Source organism: Natrix helvetica (genome assembly GCF_964273705.1).
Source record: "Natrix helvetica genome assembly, chromosome: 1".
NCBI lineage: Eukaryota > Metazoa > Chordata > Lepidosauria > Squamata > Natricidae > Natrix > Natrix helvetica.
The window spans coordinates 333,374,729-333,400,012 of NC_138548.1; the positions used below are offsets into that span (position 1 = coordinate 333,374,729).

The window sequence follows — 25,284 nt, forward strand, 5'->3', positions numbered from 1 at the left end:
TGCCTGGCTTTCATATTTCATTTGCAAAAATAGTGTAATGTGTTCATTTATTCATTGATGTTTCTGAGGAGTGTTTTGTCATAGTTTTAATCTGCATACCTCAATGGATGGTGTAATAGCCATACAGAATAGGGTTGTGCAATGCTTTGAATTCAATTCCAAAAGGTATTTGGAGTATGCAAGGACACACATATTTCTCTTGTCTGCAAGTCTTTAAAGCAGCCACATCATTTTCCAGGAACCAAAAAGGCAGTTGCACAATCCTGGGGAAAGATACAGTAGCTTTAATAAGTGGCAGACAGGTGTTACATTCACCAATTGTTTTTGGGAATTGAAGGTGAAACATTGAACAGCCAAAATACATATGCATAAATCATATTTTTGTGGTGCTTTATCATTGCAAGGGACAGAGCTCTAAAATATTTTACCTCCAAGATGCTAGTGAAGCCTTCTGAATTCCAAGGGGTAAATTTACATGTTAACTTTATTTCCAAACTGTGTACTGAGAACTGCTGTTGATAGTGAATTACATTTACTTCAAGCTAAAGTTTCAAACGCCAAAGGGCATGAAATAAAAAGCTACTCAGTGAAATGCAGCCCTGCTTCCCTCCTGTAATTACTCTAGAATTATTTGATGAATTAAATGTAGTTCCTCTTCCTAAAAATGTGATTTTTTTTCCCTCTAAATATTTAAACAGAGGTGTCATTCAGACATTTCTTAATTAGGTAACACTTCGAGGTGTCTGTAGTTCCCAATGTCTTGTTTTTTTTTTTTAATTAAAACAGAAATAAACCAAAGCTTTATGATACCTGTGTATTTTTTAATGCAGGAGTGAAAACTAGAAAATATAACTTAGTTGGGTGATTTTCTGTGTGTTGTTCTATAGCTTTAAAAATAAAAGGCCCTGCTGTAATTTTATTAAACATGCAATTTGAAAAAACAGGTAGAAAACCGAAAACTAAAGAAGTGGGCCTAACATACTTAAATATTCAGAATATTCAGATTCTGAAACAGAAGGTGATAAGAAAGTATATTAATTGCATAATTCCATTCTCCGACTTGCCTCTATCTAAGGTTTGATGCTAAAAAGTCAAATGAAAGCAGAATTGAAATCACACTATTTTAGTTCAGTTCTTGCTGCTCCACATATATTTCAATTATTATTAATCCTGAGCTAAGATATTTTATCTTTCCACGTTTCTGTTAGATGAACTGCTTTTGGTTCTTCAGGGAAGAGTCTTATGAAAGGCCTTCATTAAAATTGCAGCAATCCTCGTATGTGAATATTCCACACACATATATGTACACACACACACACACACACACACACACCCCGAAAATATCTGCAGAACTGAGCCGTATCTCTGTATCCTAACCCAAATGTATCACTGTTTTAAAAATATAAAATCCACAAAAGTTTAAGCATGTTAGATTTCTCCAGAATGAAAACACTAATGGTGCTGACCAAAACAAACTTTCTCCAAGAAAATAAGCTTGTTGTTTCATATGCTTGTCTACCTCGTTTTGATAGCCTACGGTACTAATATAGCAATGGAGTATTTTAGTTTTGAATTACACTTTCTTTTAGCTCTGACATTTATTAATACATTTTTGCTGTAGATCTTTATTCTCCATCTGTAACAGATGGAGGGTTGCTTCCTATGATGATGATCTTATGATACTATTGTTGTTGTTGTTGTTGTTGTTGTTAGGGGAGATTTTTGAACCAAGAGTATACTATTGGCTGAAGCTTTTCAGTAGAATGGATTTCTTTATGTATTTATGTTAATGATATGTATTTATTTTTCAACTATTGCTATTTAATTTTATATAAACATTGCATTTCCTTTACAGTGTTTGAATTCTGATCTAAGGACAAAAAGATTAAAATATATTGTTAATGTGTTTTGTTTTGTCTTGGCTCTTCTATCATACATTCACAATATACTCACATTGTAAGAGACAGATTTTGGAACAGAAGATTTTCTAGCTCTGATCCAGATCGCTTGCAACTGAATAGCTAATTTGTTAATAGAAACCAAAATGTCAATAGAAACCAAGAACAAATGTTTAGAAACAAAAATGTACAGTATATGCAAGGCATTTTGCAATTCACACGCATGTCTGCACATGCCATATAAATTCTCTTCTATGAACTAACCAGATGGCTTTACAAAATCTGTCAGTTTGACTTCTATTTTCAGTATATCAGCAGTTGGCCACCTGGAATAGTCTAGATCCGTGATGGCAAACTTATGGCACATGTGCCAGAGGTGGTACATAGAGCCCTCTGTGGGCACAGGCATCATCGCCAGCTGCTCATCTGGTTTCAGGCATGCTGGTTGATCTTTGCATGTGCCAGAGCACCAGAAACCCGAAGGCCAGCCAGCTGGTGAGCATGCGCACGTCGGCCAGCTGGTCTTCAGTTTTCTGGCACTCTGGCGTACCCAAAGACCAGCTGGCCAGTGCGCACATGTGAACCGGCCAGCTGATCTTAGGGTTTCCAGCACTCTGGCGCATGCATGCATGCACACACATGTGCACATACTTTCTGGTTTCTTGCCAAAAAGGTTTGCCATCACTGTTCTAGATACTCAAACTGCAATTTCCACAGTCTCTTTCATTTGCCATGCTGGGAGGGATTGATGGACATTGTGAGTCCCAAACATCTGTAGAGGATCAGTTTGCCTGTCTAATATATAGACGTTAACAACACTTGGTATAGAAAGCTATTAAATTTCAGAATCCATTTTGATCCCCATATGAAATTTTCCTGACCTGTTTTTGTGATACAGGTAACAAGATAGGCTTGTTGTGATAAGCTGAGTTGCACTAAGCTGAACTATACTCTTTGGGAAACAGAATAACTGTATATTAGTGTTTGGAGATTTGTCACTCCATTGTTGGAACACATTTTCCCCCAGTCAGTGAGATGAGCAGCATATACGTTTAATTAATAAATACATAAGTAAAACTGAATCCAATGAGTAGAAATTTCAGAAATATACATTTTGGAAAAGAAACACTATGCAAATCTTTTAAAATGAGATTGTTTAATGGTGATATAGTGTCAAGACATGTTGAGCTGTCTTTTGGAAATATTTAACTGGAGGTTAGATGGCCATCTCTGTAATTGGTACCATACATTACAACTTCTCTGTTGCACATCAGGTTGAGCTAGAGGGCTGCAAAGATATCTATTTCATTTTTTCCCTTATTTGCTGGTCATTTTATTTGATATTGTCTATGTGCTTTCCCCCCTCCCCCTACATTCTAAATGGCAAGGTTATTGTGAAGGAAAAGCAATTTCTCACTAAGCTCCCTCCTGATCTCTGCCTCTTTAAGTGGATCACGAAGCTAAATCAAAACATCTGAACTTTGTTCATGGGTACTGACTATCATTGTAGATATTTGGTAATATCTTGTATGATATCAGAGCAAAGAGACCGAGATTGATTGCTGTATAAATAATTTGAAGTATCTGAAGTACACCTTTGTTGAAAGTTTATGGAAAACTTGTTAATCTTTGTGACATATCTGAGGGTTAGTGATAGAATAATATATCACTAATTTAATAGGCAATTTGTTCAGCTGAATGCTACTTCAGAAAGTTGTCTTGAGGTAAGCTGTAACTAAATGGCAACTAAAGGCATATATTGCACATCATTCATAGAACTCTAAGAGGTACTAGCTGAAGCTGATGGGTATATTGAGTCTCTTTAAAAAGATGAAATTCAGCTACTTTGGAAGACATTTATCAGGCAGTAAAAATTATTTCCAACCCAAAGGGATTTACTAGGACCGTGTCTTCTCATTTTGCTGCCTGGAGTGAAACATAAGGTGTTCCTTATTACTAGTGTATATTAGGATCAGATTTTGAAGCTGCAGTTCTAAGCATATTTTCTGCCCAAGAATCAACTAAATGATGGGACTTAGGGGAATTACTGCATACTCAGTGGGCTTGCCTTACTGAAGTCCAGTAAAATTCATCAGTAAATGAAGAAATATATAGAACAAGCAAATCGAACACAATAATAATCTACCTGTAACATGAGAAGTGACTGTGATAGTCTTCAATTCTGTATCATTCTCATGCTCAAGTAATAAACCGGTTGTTATAAAAATCTGATCCCACATCAGCAGTAATCAACTCAAAGCAAATGTAATATCTTATTTTAATGTAACTAAAACCTTTGGGGAATTATGCATGCCTCGGTTTTATCTTGGTTTCATTGTGTGCAACTTCTTCAAAGACTTGTGAGCTTCATATTTACGTCCATGAGTTTAACCTACCTCATACAGTGTATCAGTCCTTTTAGCCAACAGACTTGCAGTTACTGTCGTAGCAGACAGACAGTATTAAAAACCAAAATACATTTGGCTTTAACTTACTATAGGAACATAGTCATTTTATGCCTTGCCAGAACATGGTTTATGGAGCTCAGTAATGCCAATACAGGGACATGGTGGCTCAGTGGCTAAGACATTGAGCTTGTCAATCAGAAAGGTCGGCAGTTCGGCAGTTCCCTAGCGCTGCATAATAGAGGGAGTTCCCATTACTTGTCCCAGCTTCTGCCAATCTAGCAGTTTGAAAGCACATAAAAAATGCAAGTAGAAGAATAAGGACCACTTTTGGTGGGAAGGTAACAGCGCTTCATTGGCCTTCTGCGTTTAGTCATGTCAACCACATGACCTCGGAGACATCTTTGGACAGCACTGGCTCTTTGGCTTTGAAAGTGAGATGAGCACTGCCCCCTAGAGTTGGGAATGGCTATCCCATATGTGCGAAGGGAACCTTTACCTTTAATGACAATGCAGTGCCTTCATTGACTTGGCAGCAGCATTGCAGGTTCCTATATATATAATTCTCCTACTAGGAAATACTAGAGATTGAATCTGAGACTTTTTGCCAGCAAAGTATGTACTTAATTAATTGTTTGCATGGGTACCCGAGATACAGTGGCTGTTCCTGCAAAGTGTTGCATCTGTTTTATATAAGCACAAGGTTCCAAACAGGTTTGTTTTTCTGCATACTGTAGCTTGTATACTTCTGTTTGTTTGTTTGTTTGTTTGTTTCTACAGCATATGGAATTCTGATAAAAGAGAATATTTGTAGGTCGAAATGAGGGTGTTCTCTGAGCTTGGTTGTAACATGTAGTTCTTGAATATAGAATGTTTTTTTTTTCTTTTTTAAAAAAGATTTTGATCCCACATCTTTCAAATGCAACACAAGGCAGCAGACATTTTATTTATTTTAATTTATATGCCATACTGATGGTATGAACATGCCTAATACACCTACCGCCTCCTCTTTTCCCCACAACAACAATCCTGTGAATAGAATTGGGCCGAGAGAGAGTGACTGACCCAAAGTCCACCCAGTTAGCACTTTCGTGCCTGAGTGAGACTAGGTGTGTCCTGGTTTCTAGATCAGCACTTCAATCACTACATCAAAATGCCCTTTCATTTCTTTTTTCCCCCCTGCGATAACTCAGAATATTTGTTTGTGGTTAACATTTCTGGAAGTCTTAGGTTTATGGCACTTTATGACACTACAGTTCAGCAGGTTTGCCCATTGTGTCCCTTCTCTCTCTCTCATCTTCAGCCTTACTGCGTCGCCAGTTTTTTTTTTCCCACAGGCCTACAGTTAGACAATATTACAAAATTTATATATACTGCCCCAGGATAATTGTATTCTACTTGCCAAAGGAAGGTTGGAGTAAATTTGTACGTGTTATTAGGAAGCAGTACATTTTCTTGTACATGTAATCTTGCCATATACATGTGTATCTATCTCTAACTCTTGCTGTCCCTATAGTATGTCAGTGCTCCCATTTGTATAAGCAGTGAGTCTGTTCTGTTAACCCATCCCTTCTATATATATGGAAGTAGTGTTGCCAAACAAAACTGACAGCTCAACTCTTTAGTAGCATTTCAGCCCTACTAAAATACTGAAAATTAATACTGTTGTGAATTGTTAGAGCCATCACATATGCATGCACACTAGGCTCTTAAAGGAATATCGGATCTAGCTGGAGCAACTGGCAAAAAAGGAAGAAAGACCTTTTGAATAAATGAGACTCTTGTGATGTTAACAGTCTCACTGTGACATGCTAACAATTGTGTACTTCATTTACCACCTGAGGTTTTTAACAGGAAATATCAGGGATTAATGCAGCAGTGTGTCGTGTGGCTTTTAGAGAGTCAAATGCCATGGTATGTAAGTACATTGCATGCATCTACCATGTCTTTTCTTTTTGCTAAGCAATAGTTTAGTTCACAAGTAGTTTGACTGGCTGGCATTACTAAAGGCTTTTGTTTTTTAAGAGATCAGCAATTCCGTACTGCAGAATGTGTGTCAATTTGTCAAAACAAAAGTGTTTTTAGAGAGGAAAGGCTAAGCTGCCCACTCCTCCTATGATGTTCCCATTCTCGTCTTGGACCACAGCAGTTGTCCTTTGATAACCTAGCATGGAATTATTTGTCACCATCATCTTTTATCTAGAGAGATGAATTTAGTAAAAGTGTTGTTGGAGCAGGCATAAACCAAACACTGGTTCTCCAAGCCTGGAACAGACCATTTAGATCAGGGGTGTCAAACTCAATTTCATTGACGGTTGCATTAAGCCTATGGTTGCCCTCGGAGGGGGGGGGACTGGGTGAGCATGGCCAGCTTGACACCACTCCCTGAGTGTGGCTGACTGGGTGGGCATGGCCAGCTTGACGCTACTCCCCAAACTGCTGGCATATTTCCACTTCACACTGGGTAGACTGGGCCGAAGCCACGCTGGCCCAATGTTTCCTCTTCGCATTGGATAAACCTGGCCGGAGCCATATTGACCCGAAGTTTCCTCTTCGCATTGGGTAGACCAGGCCGAAGTGATGTGGGCTGGCCCCTTACATTTTCCAGGACAGCCCCATGGGCCTTGTTTTTGACACCCCTGATTTAGATGTTAGGTCTAGCAAAAAAAACTGGAGTAGTATTGCAATCAAACATTATCAACTAGTACGTCATTTCCTTTTCTATCTAGCTAATTTTTCCATTGCTAAGTAACAGCTTTGTATGGCTGTTTTGACTCCACTTTGTACCAGGTTGCTTTTGTTCTCTCTTTATTTTTAATTCATTCTCTCAAATGCTCATGGGAGCTAGGCAATTTTCTCTTTCCTACATTCAAAGAACTCCCAAGACTGCAATATAATTTTTACTAGTATTTTGCTGTATAATAATCCAGTTTGTCTCTCTCTCTGTGAAATGCATTAGGAACAGGTCTTCAAGTAAGGAAGCTGTAATTGCCAAGAGGGTAAAATTTGTTTGAGTTGAAACCTATATCCTTCTCTTTTTGAAATTGATCCCTTTTTCTGGCAAGATAGATGTTCTTAAAAGTCTTTTAGGCCTGTTGGAAAAAAACCTTCAGTCCTCAGTGCTGATTCACAAAATGCAAATGTGTTTGATGTGTTTTGATTTATCCATATGGCCTGAATCCTCAAATATATTGGGAAATGTATGCAATCCCATGTGCATTATTTAAATTTCTACTGAAATTAAGGAATAAAGGCAAATATTTGATATAGTTCTATAATCTTGCTCAGAATACTGTATTTTTCGAAGTATAAGACGCTCCGAAGTATAACATGCACCTAACTTTTGGGGAGGAAAACAAGAAAAAAAATCTACCTCTGCCTCCCAGCAATTTACCTCCTTGCAACAAGCAGCCAGTTTCAGTTTAACCTGAGCACAAGAAGAAAAAAATCTGCCTCTGCCTCCCAACAATTTGCCACCTTGCAGCAAACAGCGTGTTTCAGTTTCAATTTCAACACAGCCTGGTTAGCACAAGCAGCTGATTGTCGGCTGAATCGGCTTCCCAATGATCAGCTGTTTCAGGCTGCAGGGATTGGCATAGCCTATTGCCGCCTCCACATGCTCTGTTTTCAGCCTCCGCACGCCCCATTTTCGGCCTCTGCATGCCCCATTTTCTGCCTGTTCCAGGTGGTGGGGATCAGAATGGGCGGAAATGGGGCATGCAGAGGCCGAAAATGGGGCGTGCGGAGGCTGAAAACAGAGCATGTGGAGGCGGCAATAGGCTATGGCAATCCCTGCAGCCTGAAACAGCTGATCACTGGGAAGTCGCCCGTTCCAGATGGTGGGGATCAGAATGGGCGGAAAATGGGAGCGTGGGGGCCAGGGCATGCAGAGGCGGCAATAGGCAATAGCCATCCCCGCAGCCTGAAACAGCTGGTGGTCAGGAGGTTGATCCAATCGACAATCAAGCTGTGCTGAAGCTAAAACTGAAACAGGCTGTTTGATGCTTGTTGCAAGGAGGCAAATTGCTGGGAGGCAGAGGCCAAAGGTGGGGGTCAACAGATAGGCGGGACTACATTTGGTGTATAAGACCCACACAAATTTTCACCTTCTTTTAGGGGGGGAGTGTGTTTTATACTCTGAAAATACGGTAATTGCTAAATTATTCCATTGGTTCCATGCAGTCGATGGAATCTAGAATTCTATTCCTGTGAATTTGACTCTTTTAATTGACCAAGGGAAATAGGATTTGATTAATCGATTGATTATCTTTATCAAGTCAGAGTTGATTGTTAGGAACTACATGCTGGTAGATAGATTTTCTCTATAATTTCGTTTCTTAATTTGGTCCTTCAGGTTTTTGATTTGGGGTCCAGGGTATTACAAATCCCTTAATGTTCATAAGATGTGGGAGTACTTACCAAGCACTTTCCTTTGAATTTAAAACAAGGAACTAGTGAAGTTTGCAGGGTCATTTAATTTGTACAGGTCTATCCTATATATCCAGAAGTGTGGAGTTATTGTGTGAAGATCCAGTGATTAAAAGCTCTTGGTAGAGATAAAGTGAAGAAATAGCAGAGGTGAGGTCATGGCAAGTCCTACTTAAAGTTGCAGCAAATTTAGATAATCATATCACATTGGCCTATAAAGATAAAGCCAGAATAGGTTATTAATAAAGATTAATGTCTTTATTGTAGCTTTTCTGCTTAAGGATTCATTAAATACTGATTCCATATGCATTAACTGAATAACAGATTCATTATAAAGAGATATGAAGTAACTCATAGACATTGTGGCCAAGGCCCTGTTTTTCAGTCCTTAGAGCCATCTGATCCTCTATTGCTGAAATAATTGTGACATTATTTTTTGTCTATTTTTCTATGTACATTATTTTGTAAATCCAAGAAACATATTAAATCTCTGAAAATCTTAATGCATCTATTTTATTTTAAGGGCACCTATACTCCAGCAATAAGAAGAGGATAACACTTCTTTAAAAAAATTGATGAAGACTTAATTTTCCTCATCTTTGAATGCATAATTAGTGCACCAATAGTAATAGTTTATTTTTCACAGTTGTATAACTAGTCTTAGAGCAAAATAATAAAATACCCCAAGAAATTAATACAATAACATACTACAAGTCAGCTTAAGTTTAGAATTATAATATCAAGGCCTGGTAACCCGAATGGTCTTTAAATCATTTTAAATTATCATTAGAAACTATGTCTAAACAATAATAGAAAGGGTAAGACTTTATTGATTAGCCACCATACATTTCAGAATGTAAAATATAAAACACAGAGCAGTAATAAGGCTATGTGTTAAAAATGGAATAAAAGAAATAAGTAAAATAAAATGCAGATCATATCTGGAAGGTCACTCCTACACTGTATACAGTTCTCAGCTGTACTGTTTTGTTCAAATAAAGGGCTGTATTATGTGTAATTTTTAAATTTTAACCACACATGGAATCTGTTGCTTTAATATAGGGCTCCCAGTGGACTATTTGTTTAAAGTACAGTCCAAGATACTGATCTCTCTCTTTCTTATACAATTGACATTCAAATAATATATTCATTATGTCTTCTATCTCTAGGGTTCCACAAATAAATATGTTCATTGTAAGAGACTCAGATAAATAGTCCATATTAAATCATGCTGGAGTAAATACCCTCCTAAGGTGTTTGGAGATTTCTGTGTTTAAATCGGGGATGGGTTCCTGCCAGTTCTAACCTCTTCTATAGAAGAGGTTCCACAAATCTAAAGTGCCATTTAGAACAGATTCCAGCTCCCTCCCCCCGCCCGTCCGCACATCATCAAGATGAAGAGCAAGAGGAGGAATTCTGGGAGTTGAAGTCCACAAGTCTTAAAGCTGTCAAGTTTGAACACCCCTGGGATTTTTTTTTCTAAAGGGTTAGAGGTGCAAGGATCTTGTAACTTGACAGCTTTAAGACTTGCACACTTCAATGCCAGAGTTCCTGAGCCAACATTTTGGTTGCTAAGCAAGAGCTTTGTTAAATGAGTTTCACCACAGTTTACAAGTAGGCCAGGCCCACCCAGTCACATGGCTGGCAAGCCATTCCCACCCGGTCACATGGCCGCAAGCCACTCCTACTCGGTCACATGGCCAGCAAGCCACTCCCACAAAGCAGGCCACACCTACAGAAGAGGTTCTAAAAAATTTTGAAATCCACCACTGGTTTAGCTAGTTGGCAATTTAGAAGGTGCATTTCAGTGGTGGGATTCAGCCAGTTCACACCTATTCAGGAGAACTGGTTGTTAACTTTCTAAGCAGTTTGGAGAACCAGTTGTTGGAAGAAATCTCAATTTGGTTTTTTCCACTTTACAGGGATAATCCTGTAAGGAAGGCAGGAAGGAAACATTCTGGTGTTGTTTCTAGCCTAATCTTTATTTCCCTGCTTACAGAAACTGCCTCTCCGGTTAACCCTTAATTACATTGTAACAGCTAAGGCGAAGCCCATCAAAGTTGACCATGGCCACCTAATCACATGACCACTGAACCCCGCCTACCCAGCTGGTCATTAGGGCAAAGAACCAGTTGTTAAATTATTTGAATCCCACCACTGGTGCATTTATAGTGGTTCATCCATGTCAATGTGCCAGCCTTGCTACTGATGACTGGATATCTCTGAGCTTCAATAACCCAAATATTTTATGCAGCAAATTTTTTAACTTGTTTCCCAAGGACAGTTAGACAATAAACAGGGCAATCCTAGCTTCTGATATCATTTGTGAGTGGTGTGATCCAAGAGGTGGGGAATTGAGATTTTGTCTGTTCTCACACACTTTTATGAGTCTCTTATTTTCTATAGCATTGATTTTGCACCAATAATTGTATGATCTTATTTTACACAAAGAACAAATTGTATAAATTCCCAAAACAGGTCTGACTGCAGCAGGTGAGATCCTTTTATATATACATCCTAAAATATTTTTCAAATACTGTGATTTGTGTTTGTTTTAATACTAATATATGTTGTAAGCCCTAATCTTCAGCTCCACAGAAAAGCCTAGAGGTAACCTTTAATGATTGGGGCTAAGGATCCCAGGTAACTGTGGTTTATTAATGTGAGCAGTACATTTCCATGTGCCCTCACTCCTTTCATGATGAAGAACCCAAGATTCAGTCTCAGAGAAGATTATCCCTAGATAACTTGGACTATTGGCTCACCATCCAATAGCTATCTATGGCTGTGATGCCATTTTCCAAAAGCCATGATATTTTAGTTCAATATATTCATAATCAGAAAATTGTTATGATAGTTGGACCAAGTTTCTTAACAACCTATACAATCCAGCTTGGGAAAAATCATATTGTCAGCAGGTAGGAATTTGAATTTTTTAGGCATAGATACTTCTGGATCCTTCATCAGTCCTGATAAGTCGTTAATGTTTTGATTGAATATCAGTGGTGCAAGTATCCATCCTCCTCTTACTTCTTTGTGAGTATCTGTTCTATTGTCATGCTCAAACTGCACTTTCAAGTAAGTGTTTGTGTGAAGAGCTTTGATCTGTGCCGGCAGTCTGGGTTCCATATTGAGGACAGTTAATTTTCTCCATAATATTTCTCTGTTTATTATGTCTGCACTAAATTTTATAAAGGCAGCAAATGGTTGTTTCTCCTTACTGACATATTTTAATTAGATGGTTCAAAAACAAAGCAATTGTTGATAGTGGATTGACTCTGTCTAAACCCAGCTTGTTCTTTTGCGAGAATGCACTTTTCACCTACCCAGTTCTCAATTCTATTTAAAAGGAACCTGGCATATATTTTTAGCCACAATATCTGTTAGAATAATAGACCTGTAATTGCTAGGGTCCTGTCTGTTCCCCTTTTTGTATGTAGGAACTATTATCGTCTTCTATCCAACTGGCTTTTGGCAAATATTATCTATCTGTGTGAATAAACCTGCCAAAAGAAGAGTCCACCAGTCAAGAGTTTTTTTTGGGAATAGTTCATCCAGTAGAAGTCCTCAGCAAGGGATTATATCGCTCTTCCAGTCTTTTATGGTATATTAGATCTCATCCAAACAACGGTAAATTTCTTCATTAAAAATTAGCATTTAAATCAGCTACACAAAGTTCAACATTTTAGTGCCTTTTTATATTTCGATACATTGAACTCCATTGATTCTGATGAAAGTTGGTTCTAGAGGACTACTTTTGAACTGGAAAATGTTCTAAATTATGATACAGATATTTTGGTAGAAGGAGGTCCCAGTCAGCCTTGGCTGATTATATGATTAAATACACTTGCACATAAAGGTAGTTCCTGACTTAGCAACCGTTCAAAGTTACAACTGACCTACCACAACCCAGATTTAAGTTCTGATGGTTTCCCCTTGCCGTGGTTATTTGGCTGGAACTTCAGTCACCTGGTAACATGGCGGCATTTATGGCTGCTTGCAGCATCTCACCATCCCACAACCACATAGGAGAGTGAGTTTGCCAAAAACTAGCATATTTTGTTTTCAACAAAACTGCCTATATGAACCATTGGTTCATTTAATGACTGCTGTATTCGCTTAACAACCGCAGCATCTGCTTTACAACCTGTTTACGATCATCACGAGTTGCAACCATGATGGGCAGGTTCCATTACAGACATAAGTCGAGGTTAACCTGTACTGTGTGCACTCTTGAAATAGAAAAGAATTATTTATTTACAAAAAGAATGCCAAATTTTGTAGGACTGAAATATAAATCTTTTGTAAGAGTTTTTGCAATGCAATCAACAGATCACCTAATATCCGTGTACTTAGCTAGCAGAGGCTGTTTGTAATATGGAAAAATTACCCATTCCAATAGTAATTAAACATCTATCCGCTAGACTGAAATCACCAAAAGATAAAATACCATTGGGCCTGGAAATTGCATATTCTTAAGGCTTTACTGTAACTGACTTTCAAAGGATAATTTTGGAATTGACCTTGAAAAATAACGGGTCTTTATCTCTATATTGTGCTAACATGGAAAGGATACTAATAACATGAAAATAAATTTAGCCATCCTGATCTCGTCAGTAAAACTAAGGATTGTTTTATATTAACTTCCTATTCTAAAGAACTCCCTGCAAAAGCTTATACCTCGGATGGATGGAAGGCTGATTCAACTAAGGGGATCCAAGGAAAAATAGCAAATTTTTAAAAATGTGTTGTGGTCATTTACCCTCACGTTTTTAAAATTAGATGCTTGAGTGTTTTTCCCAATAATCAAAATAAAGGTGAAACACATACATAAATAAGAATTACTTAACCTCTTACCTTATTTTGAGCGGTCCCCACAGGACTGATAAGTGAATAACCTTCATGCAGGAATGTCTGTGGAGATTCTCAGTCGTACAAGGGTGGGATTCTACCAGTTCGGGAAAACCGGTAGCTCCAACAACCAGCAGAGAGCAAACCAGTTCGCCCCGACGATCAGATTGGTCCACCCGCCCGCCCGCGCTATTTTCCTACCTTTATCTTCTCAGCTGATCCATGCGGCAAAGCAGATTGCCGCACAAATCAGCTGTGTTACTCCTCCGAAGAAACCCAGAAGTGAAGATTTCTTCAAACTGTGCACATGCAGGTCGTAGTTATCTCAAAGGTGCTTTTTCAAAAGACAACTTATTTGAGGAAGGCCACCATCCTGCCTACCCCACCATCCTGCTAGAACCGATGAAGCTTCTTGGATGAGAAGCGAAACATCTTCTTCAAAGAAAAAAACAGTCCAGTTGCCTTTTGAAAAAGCATCTTTGAGACTTCATGAAGGGGGAATAATTTAGTGCAAAACTAGCAAAATTTGATATATATCAAAATAGATTTTACAATATAGCCTGAATTAAGACAGGGTGCTCACCATGATAATAGAGGGGATCTTCCGTTCTAACATTTCATAAACCATGAATCCTCTGATGCAGATTTCCTCCTACGGGTCATGTGTACATGCATTCTTTTAATAATTTAAATTTAAATAAAGTAATACTTATTTGTCCCGGTGTTTGGAGGCCGTCGGGGTCTGGATGGGGGACAACAGACTTAAACTCAACCCCTCCAAGACTGAGTGGCTGTGGCTACCGGCACCTCGGTTCAGCCAGCTGATCCCATCGCTGGCCATAGGGGGCGAACAATTGCCCCCTGTGGAACAGGCGCGCAATTTGGGCGTCCTCCTTGATGCCCGGCTGTCAATGGATGACCATGTGGCAGCCGTGGCAAGGGGGGCGTTCCACCAGGTTCGCCTGGTGCGCCAATTGCGCCCCCTACTGGACCGGGATGCCCTACGCACGGTCACTCATGCGCTGGTGACGTCCCGCCTGGATTACTGTAACGCTCTCTACATGGGGCTGCCCTTGGGACGCGCCCGGAGACTGCAGTTAGTTCAGAACGCAGCCGCGCGGGCTGTGATGGGGAGTACGAGGTACTCCCACGTAACACCTCTCCTGCGCGAGCTGCACTGGCTATCTGTGGTTTTCCGGGTGCGTTTCAAGGTGCTGATTACCATCTTTAAAGCGCTCCATGGCACGGGACCTAGTTACTTGCGGGATCGCATCCTCCCACATACATCCCTGCGGCCAATACGCTCACACAGGGAGGGACTTCTCCTGGTGCCGTCCACTAGGCAATGCCAGCGGGCGACACCGAGGAGTAGGGCCTTCTCTGTGATGGGCCCAACCCTCTGGAATGACCTCCCCGCTGATATTAGAACCACCACTGATCTCCGCTCCTTCCGCAAGAAACTCAAGACCCACCTGTTCCAATTAGCCGGCCTGGCCCAATTATAGTTTTATTCTTTAATCCTCCTGGCAGTTATTTTAAATTTCTGGGGTAGATTTTAATGCTGTTTTAATTTCATCATTATTGTACAGATTTTATGTAATTCGTTTTCATGGGTTTTGATGCCTCCTCTATGTATATGTATTTGTATATGTATATGGTGTTTTAACTTTTAATTTTTGATTGTACACCGCCCCGAGTCCCTTCGGGGAGAGGGAGCAGTTTATAAATTTAATAAAATCAAAAATCAAATCAAAAACCTGCATTCCCAGTTTGAAGAGATTATTATTATTATTATTATTATTATTATTATTATTATTATTATTATTATTATTATTATTATATATCTTTATAACCCTGTGGATTAATTATTGTACATTGGTTATTTATTCTTAACATGGCCCAGCAATTTGGTGTGCCTCCAAATTTCACAAGGTCTCATACAAAATTAGAAAGTCTGGGGGCATTTCTGTAATTTGCTTTGGTGTGTGGGCATCAAGGCTGTTCCATACATGGCAAATTTACTCCTGTAGCTTCTTCTAGAGTAGATTGAAACTGATCAGTATTGCAATATTTTAGGAAATAAGGAGTCCTAGATGCTCTCTGAGTTTGGTTGTTTTCTTGCAGATGTTTCATTACCCAAACATCTACAAAAAAAAAACCAAGCTCAGAAGCACCAAGGACCCTTCATTTCAACCCTGAACTACAAATATTCTCCTTTATTGACATTAGGTGATATTTTCATCTGCCGGCCCTTATATAACTTTAAGTTCAACAACTGCACCTATTGTTGTTGTTGTTGTTGTTGTTGTTGTTGTTGTTGTTGTTGTTGTTATTATTATTATTATTATTATTATTTTGTTACAAGGTTTTAGCTTACAATTTTGTTCAGTCTTACTTGGGAGTGAATTTATTGAGCTAAACTGAGATAACCTCTGAGAAGACATGCATATGATTGCACTGCTGGCTGATTAACTTGACAGCCTATAAGAATTAGCAAGTAAAATCAAAAGAGTTCTTCAGCTTTTTCAGTTTATCAAAAATCAAACCCATAATTTCAGAATAAATCAAGGAGCCATGCTGATGATGGTCTTCATTTATATTCACTATGTGAAAAGTACTGTATCGTTTTATCGGTTTATCTGTACTTTTAATGCAAATAATTAAACAATGATATTAATATTTGAGAATGATGTGCTACCAAAATTAATGCGTGATAGTTGAGATTTGAGGATTATGCTAATTTGTCCAAGGTCATAAATGCACACAGGTTACAGCAATCATTTTTAAAAATCCAGATCCTGAATGTATCTATAGAAACATATTGGCTATAACTAATCTGCTTTAATTAACGTCTAGGAAATTAATGCATAAATATGCATAAAACATAACCCAATTTGTATATTTTTCTAAGAGTGATGTTGATACCTTCTCCTTTCATCAGTGTACAGTTGTTTCATCCACTTCCAGTATAAGGCAGAATCATGAGATCAATAGCTGTCTAAAAACTTGTTTCATGTTGCTTAACATTTCCCACCATCAAGAAAAGGAAACTTTAAATATCCTGGTCTCCGTGTAGTACTCATATGGAATACTCAAGCGAGGCCTCCATCTACCCTGAAATAATCCATATTATGGATCAGTAAGAAATTGTGTCGAATAACATTTAAGGTTATGGAACCTTAAATAATTGATGGATCAGCCTGGATTCAGTTGCTTGATTATAAAATGTGTGAACCTCAATTTAAATCCAGGAAGGTCAGTATTCATACTTTAATTTGACATTATAATTATCATTCATAAATCGTAATCCAATGATTTACTATAAAAGTGAGACCTGAATTCAATTGCCTAAGCAAATGAACCTGTTAGCGAATCATGTTCTAGATCTCATAATAGCCTCCTACTCTTCAGATCCAAAGCATTTTGAAATCGATGTGGGACCCTCTAAGTACCTCTCAGCTACTTGTTGAAAGGGCCATGTATTTTCCAGAGTTTGTACAGTATCTGTGTGGACTCAGGAAAATATGTACTTGAGTAAAGAAATAAGAAACGCTTTGGGACATCTTTGATATTGCCCACATTCAGCGATCACTGCCCAATCCATGCGCAGCAATTTGCCATATAAACCCAGCAGAAAGTATAGCTCTGTTAAGGAAAAGTTATCAGATATAAGAAGGAAGTCCTCGGTAGAACCAAAAAATTGTTGCCACTTAGACCTGAATATTAAAACTTTTAGATCATTCACTAGTCTGTATTACTATATAAAAATATACCCGTTTATTTTAATACTAAAAAGTAGAAGTGATCTCAAATAAGACTCAATCTTCCATTGTCAAAATATTTTAAATGTAGCCCCATATATTTTGGCTTGGATTCTTCTGTTTATCTATTCACCATCCAGTGTCTTCCATACCTAACGTGGGACGAAAAGACAAAAGACAAATATTGCAAATTTTCTCCAAAAAGTCAATAATTTCTTAATGCATACATTAGTAAATGATATAATAAATGTGCATTGATACCCAGAATTTTCATATTCTCTTTAATTAACAAGAGGCAATTTGGGGTAGAGGCAAAGGCACCAAGCTAGAAACCAGGAAACTGTGAGTTCTAGTATTGCCTAAAGTAGAGAGACAGTTGGGAGTCTTTGAGCCAATCATTCTCTCTCAGCCCTAGAGAAAAAGTCTTAACGAACCACTTGCTAAAATGCTGCCATGCAAACTGCAAACTTGTCAAGACAGTTGTCAAGATTGACTCAAAGACACATATGCACACAAAATGTTACTTAATACAGAATTTTGCTTTAGCTGTAGTGATATTCCTGGTGTTAATTAGAATAACTGTATTTTAATAAGACTTATGAAAATCTAAACAATTTCAGTGGTAAAAGAGTTGACTAGCTCCAACTAGCTAAATTTACCACATCAGTGATAAAAGAGTTACCTTAGGATTCATCTAGTAGCTCATTCTATTTTGCTTTTCATTAATGTAATAAAAGTAAGGTATTAATTGTTGAGATTTTAATGACTCTGTAAGTTATATAATTGAGTCCAAGTTGAATTTCAGCCATCTCAATTTGATGGTTAGATTTGCAGTTTTAATTGATTCAGCTTTGAACAGCATTCAATATCAGTGGCTAAATTTGAAACTTAAATCCTAGTCCAATTCAAGGAAGAATTCAACAAAGTGCTTTCCTAATTTAATCATTAAGCAAGCCCTTTGAAAATCACAAGATGTTTCTAAATTCTACCATTCCTTCAAATATTTTTGGTATGGTCTGCTACACCAAGATCAATTTAGTATATGTAAATTGCCAATGTTTATTTATTTTGTTGACCGTTATGCCTACTTATTATTCCTATCTTTAATTCTCAATATATATCCCAAAGGTGCTTTTTCAAAAGGCAATTGGGCTTTCTTTGTTTTTCCTTGAAGAAATTTCGCTTCTCATCCAAGAAGCTTCTTAAGTACTAACTGTTAGAACTGAAGAAGCTTCTTGGATGAGAAGTGAAATGTCTTCAAGGAAAAACCAAAGACATTCCAGTTGTCTTTTGAAAAAGCACCTTTGGGACAACCATGAACTGATTTCCTAGAACTGAATAGAAAAATCAGATTAAGATAGACTGAAGACTATCAGTCTATCTAGGTTTATGGAGCAGACATAGAGGATTAAAGAAAGGAGGATGAAGGCATTTGAAATCTGGACAAAGTTGCTGTATCAAAGGAAAGAGTGTTTTGAATCATCCCAGTAGATTCAGATGTTTAATCTTTTTTTTTTTTTTTTGCATGATGGTGACACATGGGATTGCTGTTGGAGTTAAACCATCTGCCAAAGCTGCAGCTGCAGACCACCGTTGAAATAAAGTGGCAGCTACCATTGTAATTAGAGTTGTGAATAGAAAAGTAGATGCCAGGAGTGGAGACCACTGGCTTCCCCTGACCTGGGTAGTTCCTGGAAAACCATAGAAGGGTGTTACTGACAATGTGCTTTGGAGAGAGCATAACAAAAGTAGGGTGACACCGTTGAGCTGGGATGGGCCGGACCTTTGAAAACTCAGAATTGGGTCAGATGGATTCTGTGAATGTGAGAAGCCCTCGGGTAGATTTAACCTACAGATTATGTTTGGTTCAAAGTCACCCAAATGGGGGTGGGCAAACCTTGGCCTTCACATAAATTAAGAGAAAAAGTAAGGGGAAGCCTCAACTTGATTCACTAGTGGGAGAATCCCTATTGATGTATTCAATGTTGGGGTAATAGAAGGAAGTGTGAGTGAAAGTTTGGAACTGGCAACATGAATGGGTCTATTGAATTGTGGACCTGTGGGGTAATGGGGTTCATTAAAAAGAATTAGTCTGAAGCTGGATATGTTAGGAGCAGTGGTGGGTTACAACAGGTATGCCCCGGTACGAGTGTACTGGTGCCTGTCGGGAGCACCAGGTACCGTTCTGGTACAGTGCTCCGGAGAGCCCACACGCCCGTGCTCCTTACCAGTATTTGAGGTTTTCGGGGCTTCCGCACACATGCATGGAGCATACGGCACCTGCGCGATGCTCTGCCAAGCAGCTGGAGCGTCGTGGAGCATCGCAGGTGGTAAGTACACATGCACGCACTGCGTGCGTTCATGTGGTGGACGCCCAGCCCCGTTACACCCTAACAGTTGCACCGGGATCCGGAACCCACCACTGGTTAGGAGCCTGGTTCATAGGAGTTGTGGTCAGTTGTATGTCAGTTGTGTGGACTGGGGAAAATATGGAAGGAGGCAACAGGTCTGCTATACAGAGAAAGGGAAATCCAGTCTAATGTTCATCTCATTTTTGTGCCGGTAGTTCATAACAGGATTCCAGTAATAAGACATTTGTATCCACAATTTGGTAATGGATAAACATGGGGACTCGAATGACTAAGATCTTATTGGGAAAGGAGTCAACTCTTTGGAGATCTGCCTTCCAGGAGTTTTAGTCCTTCAAAAAGCTCAGTCCCAAAGCCAGGATCTGTTGATCTTAAATAGACACTTGCTCTATGATCAGGAGCACTGCTCCATAAGTGACTAGTTATGAATATTTTTACGTTATCAAGCCATTGGGACAAATCCTGCTGATATATTCCCCACTCACCTCTCAGCAAGATCTCTACACATACAGTACGATCTGTTCTCTGGACTGGCTTTGAAGTCTCTTAAATATTATTTCTGCTTGATTTGAGTCTTTATGCTTTGGGAGCTGGATCAAACCAGGAGTTTGTAGCAATGGTGAAATTCAATTTTTTTTACTACCTGTTCCGTGGGAGTGGCCAATGGACATGGCAGGGGAAGGATACTGCAAAATCTCCATTCCCACCCCTCTCTGGGGCCAGTCAGAGGTGGCATTTGCCGGTTCTCCAAACTACTCAAAATTTCCGCTACCCGTTCTCCAGAACCTGTCAGAACCTGCTGAATTTCACCCCTGGTTTGTAGGTTCTATAGTAAACTATCAAAATAATTTCTAACACATGCAGGCAGCTTGAGCTATTGTATAATTATCTTGATATATAGAGAGTCTAGATCATTTTCTGATCCAGGTAAGATTACTTACCACCAATGATCTTAGGTGGTGAATAGGGCAATTACAGTTCAATAGAAGAAAATATACGTAGCTCAGATTCAAACTGTGGAATTCCTGGTGCTGTCTAAGATTGATTGTTTGCAGATATTTGATTAGCCAACCATGTGATATTATCAGTGCAAATGAGTGTGGAATTTAACATCCTGTTTATATTGGCTTACTCTTCCAGTTTTGATAGTGGTATGATTCTCTCCTTGGTAGTTCTTTGCTTAGAATATTGCTTTTTGCTTGATTGTTTGCTGGTGTTAATAACTGCTTATCGGGGTGTTGGCTGCTGGACAAGATATGTTCTGGTCTTTCTCTTTAATTCTTAGTTTTTCTTTTCTCTGGTGAATGGTGTGTAAATATGGTTTATCTCTTTGGGTCTGTTAGTGATTCTTTTGTCTGAATTGCAAGCTTTCGGTTTTCCTAGCAACTTGAAATTTGCTTGGTCTTAGATGCTAACAGTTTCCCCATTGAAATTGTGGTTAAGTCTGTGTTGTGAGTTTAAAGAGTTTTCATCATGTCTTCTGACTGTAGATCATGGATGCATTCTTCTTGTCTTTTGCATGTCTGTCCTACATAGTGATTGTTACCGTCCTTACACTATATATTATAGATGACTCCTGTTTTTCCTTTTTGGGCTACTGGGTTTTTTGGCTTGCTTACGATGTTTTAGATGGCTGTAGTTGTTTTGTATGCAATGGTGATCTAGTGTAGTTGTAACAGTCTGTTGATTGTTTCAAACTGATGATCGTTGGGTGTTATCCTTTTCATAGCTTGTGCTGATAAAGTTGCATGGGTATCCATTTTGTTGCACTATGTTGTATTGGCAATTTGTTTCCTTTTTCTGGTGTTCCAGGCTGCTGTAGTGGATTTGTGCCAGTCTGAATAATGTTTGGGTTTTTTTAAATAGTGTTTTTATTAAAGATTGCAATTACAACAATGCAAACTAATGCAAACTAAAACAAAAAGAAAATGTAAAGAGTGAATAAAACAAAAAAGAAAAGAGAAAGTAATGAAGAACAATAAGAATATAAAGAAAAAGAAAAGTGACCTCACCCTACATCACAAGTGTAAACAGTTTTAGTAGCTTATTATCTTATCTTAAAATGCAACAAATGATATCTTTTTCCCATAACTCATCTCTTATGTATAACAAATCCATGAAACCTAATCATTTCCATCCAGATGGCTGCAAAAATCCATTAAGGGTTACCAGTGTTTCCTGTTTTAACCTTGATCCAATAAACCCCCTTTATGTTCCTCGCTTTTATTTCTTCTACAATCTTTAATCCCTTCAAATAACATTGTAAAACTTGTTTTCATTTCTCAGAAAATTCTTCAAAACTCTTAACAAGCCTCTTGTACATCCAGCATAGGAAAATTATCCAAGTTACTCTCCTGGTTTGTTATTTGCATATACTTTTTAATTATTAAGACATCTGACAAGGACTGCACAATTAGTGTTTTCTCTATTGGGGATTCTGGGGATTGCTTAGGGAATTTCATCTTAATCCAACAAGCAGTTCTGTTGAGTGCCTAGTTGCTCACTGAGAACAGGAAGCTATAGGCACTTGACATTATTATCCTTAAAGTAATCAGTTGGCTGATCTAGGATGGCTCCCTGGCCACAAAGTGATATCTGCTGGGCTGGTGAAGGAGAATGAAGCTGACCAAGCAAGGGTACAAGTATGGGTAAAAAGCTCATGTTGAGCCCACAACATGGAAATGGTAGAAGATTATACTTCTCTTTCTTTATTGTATCAATGTGTTGTCATTTATGGGTCCAGAATGGACAACTCCCTTTAGGGGAGAGAACTGCAGGTACAGTTAGGGGAGAGCTCCTGCCTTACCACTTTGCTAGTTTCCACATTCGTTAGCAATATGTTGATCAAAGGATTCAGTCTCTTCCCTTAAATGCTGCCATCTAGTGTGGAACCTAGGAAGTGTGTCTTTTCTGTAGCAGCTCTTGCCCTGTGGGACATCCTGCCCGATATCGGGCAAACACTACTCTCTTGGCTTTCCATAAGGCCAAAAGAGCTGTCTCTTCTCCCAAAACACTGACATAGGGTGAGGGAGGAGCCAGATATGGTGATGTTGAATTCATCAGAGGCTGAAACACCAGGTTTTTGCTTGTCCTTTTCTCTTATTGTTTTTATTCCCAAGGTTTGGGGGGGGGTACTGTGGTTGTGAGCCACCAAGGGCTCTTAAGATGGGCAGCCATATAAGTATTTTCAATAAATCTCATATATATATATATACATATATACATATATACATATATACATATATACATATACATATACATATACATATACATATACATATACATATACATATACATATACATATACATATACATATACATATACATATACATATACATATACATATACATATACATATACATATACATATACATATACATATATATATATATATATATATATATATATATATATATATATAAATCTAGTATCTGAAAAGACTAATATAGTCACTGCATATCCCTGAATCCTTGCAAACACACTACTCAGTGCTAGAGGCACAAATAATGTTTTGATCTTCTTGGATTCAGCACTGATGTTGGATAGCCATGTATCACTGATGGAAAGGCAACTTTTTATAGGGTTTTACTTTATCTGGATGAAACTTGGCTCTGGTGATTCATGAGCTGGTAAGCTCAAGCTTCAATTATTGTAATATGGTCTTTATGCAATAGCCATTGAAAATAATCTGAAAATGCCAGTAGACCCAAGATGCCAAATTACAGTCAGTGACTGATATTTCTCATTATCCTGGTACTAAATCACATTCATGGATGGCTTTCTCACCTCACATCAATGTGTTTAAAGCTTTACATGGCTGAGGTTCAATTGTTGCCCGTAGATTCCTTCCCCTACTCTCAGATCATAAGTGGGACAGTTCTTTTGTGGTCCTATCACGGATGATTTTAACATCCAAATTGAATTTGAGTTTATCTTCCCAACTCATGCTATGAAACAAACTGCCACTGGAATTAAAGCAGTCTGTCCTTTATACTAAAAGGCTTTTAGATATATGTTTTTTGCTTATGTTACAGTTTTTACATTTTTATTCATTGTATCTTTTAATAGTTTTTAATGAATACTGTATTATCTTAGTTTTGAGGCCATAAAAGTAATAGGCAACATATCAACTTTTCAAATACAGGTAAGTCCTAGACTTACCACTGTAATTGAGCCCACAATTTTGGTTGTAAGTTGTGACAGTTGTAAAACAGGTCACCATGTAGTCAGACCCAATTTTACCAGCTTTTCTGTGGTGGTTATTAAGCAAATGCTGTGATTGCTAAGAGACCACCATAGTCATTAAGCAAACCCATTGTTCCCTATGGGGCATTTTTTTTTGCCAGAAACTGGAAGTAAAAACATTGTAAATCATGGTCACAGGACTGCAGGGCACTGCAAATTGCCATAAATGTGGGGTAGTTTCTGAGCGCCCATAAATGCAGACTTGAACTTATCCAGAATTCGAATCCAGGTTGTAAGTGGCTTTTGGAGTGTCCCTTATAACTTGAAATAGTTGTTATGCAATTGGTTATAAGTCAAGGACTATCTGTAAATAAAATACAGGTCCAGCAATTCAACAATTGAATATAGAAATGTTAAGTAATGCTTACATTGAGTTATGTTACCTTCCAAATATAAAACCATACCTTCTAGCAATATTTAGAAAGCTTAACATAAGGCTTTCCTAATTATAACTGCGGATCTTATATTTTTATAATGCCCTGAAAGTTTTAGATTTATTGCATGCCATCTAGCTAGCACAATAGAACCTAATAATATTCAGCATCCAAATCATAATTACTGACTTAATTTGGCCAGTAACAAGGACAAAAAGAGAAACCATTTCTTCCAAGCGTGCAAAATGGCTAGTGGTGAGTCACAGACAGATTTTATCATGCAATTTGGCTGGATATCCTATAACAGTAGTATATACTGGAAGAAGAGTGCATTGCCAGTGTTTCGTAAAAGCAGTAATGGCACTGTAAACATAAAAAGGTGGTAATTATGCAATTAATAATAAAATAAATAGTTTCCAGCTCTTGCCGTTATGGTTACCTTAAATCAGATTTTTTTTTTTACAAAAAAACTGCCATTTAAGTCCTTGCACTGATTATCATCTCTGTCAACCAAGCCAAGAACCTGCTAGGTGTTAGTGAGCTGCCTCTTGTATTGACTCCATTCTGGAAAGAAAACAGCAGACCATTACTTTGAGAGATCACAAGAAAATGTATTTGTGTATAGGATTCAGGATTAAACAGGCACTGTGTGTGAAATAACACATAATGACTTGTTTAACATGTAATGAAGGAATGAAAAATGAATATTCTTGCATCATGCTGTGTAAGAGGCCCACTGAGCAAGGAACTGTCATATTAAATCCCTGCTCTGCCTTCAGATTCCTTTTGATTCCTAAATCTTTTGATAGATACTAATCTAAAATCAAAATGGTTCAGGGGCCCATATGCCAGAAGTGGTCACATTTGTAAAAGTTCAATGAACCAGCAGAAGGAGGTTGAATGTCACTGTTTTACTACAAAGCTTGCAGCCAATATACTCGTGCTGTGCTTT

The 25,284-nt window shown here is 38.2% G+C and overlaps 1 protein-coding gene across 2 annotated transcripts in view; it reads left to right on the forward strand.

The window, feature by feature from the left end:
- ADAMTS9 (ADAM metallopeptidase with thrombospondin type 1 motif 9) overlaps window positions 1-25,284 on the forward strand; it is a 174,353-nt gene that overhangs the window by 114,196 nt on the left and 34,873 nt on the right. The gene's annotated exons all lie outside the window — the stretch shown is intronic.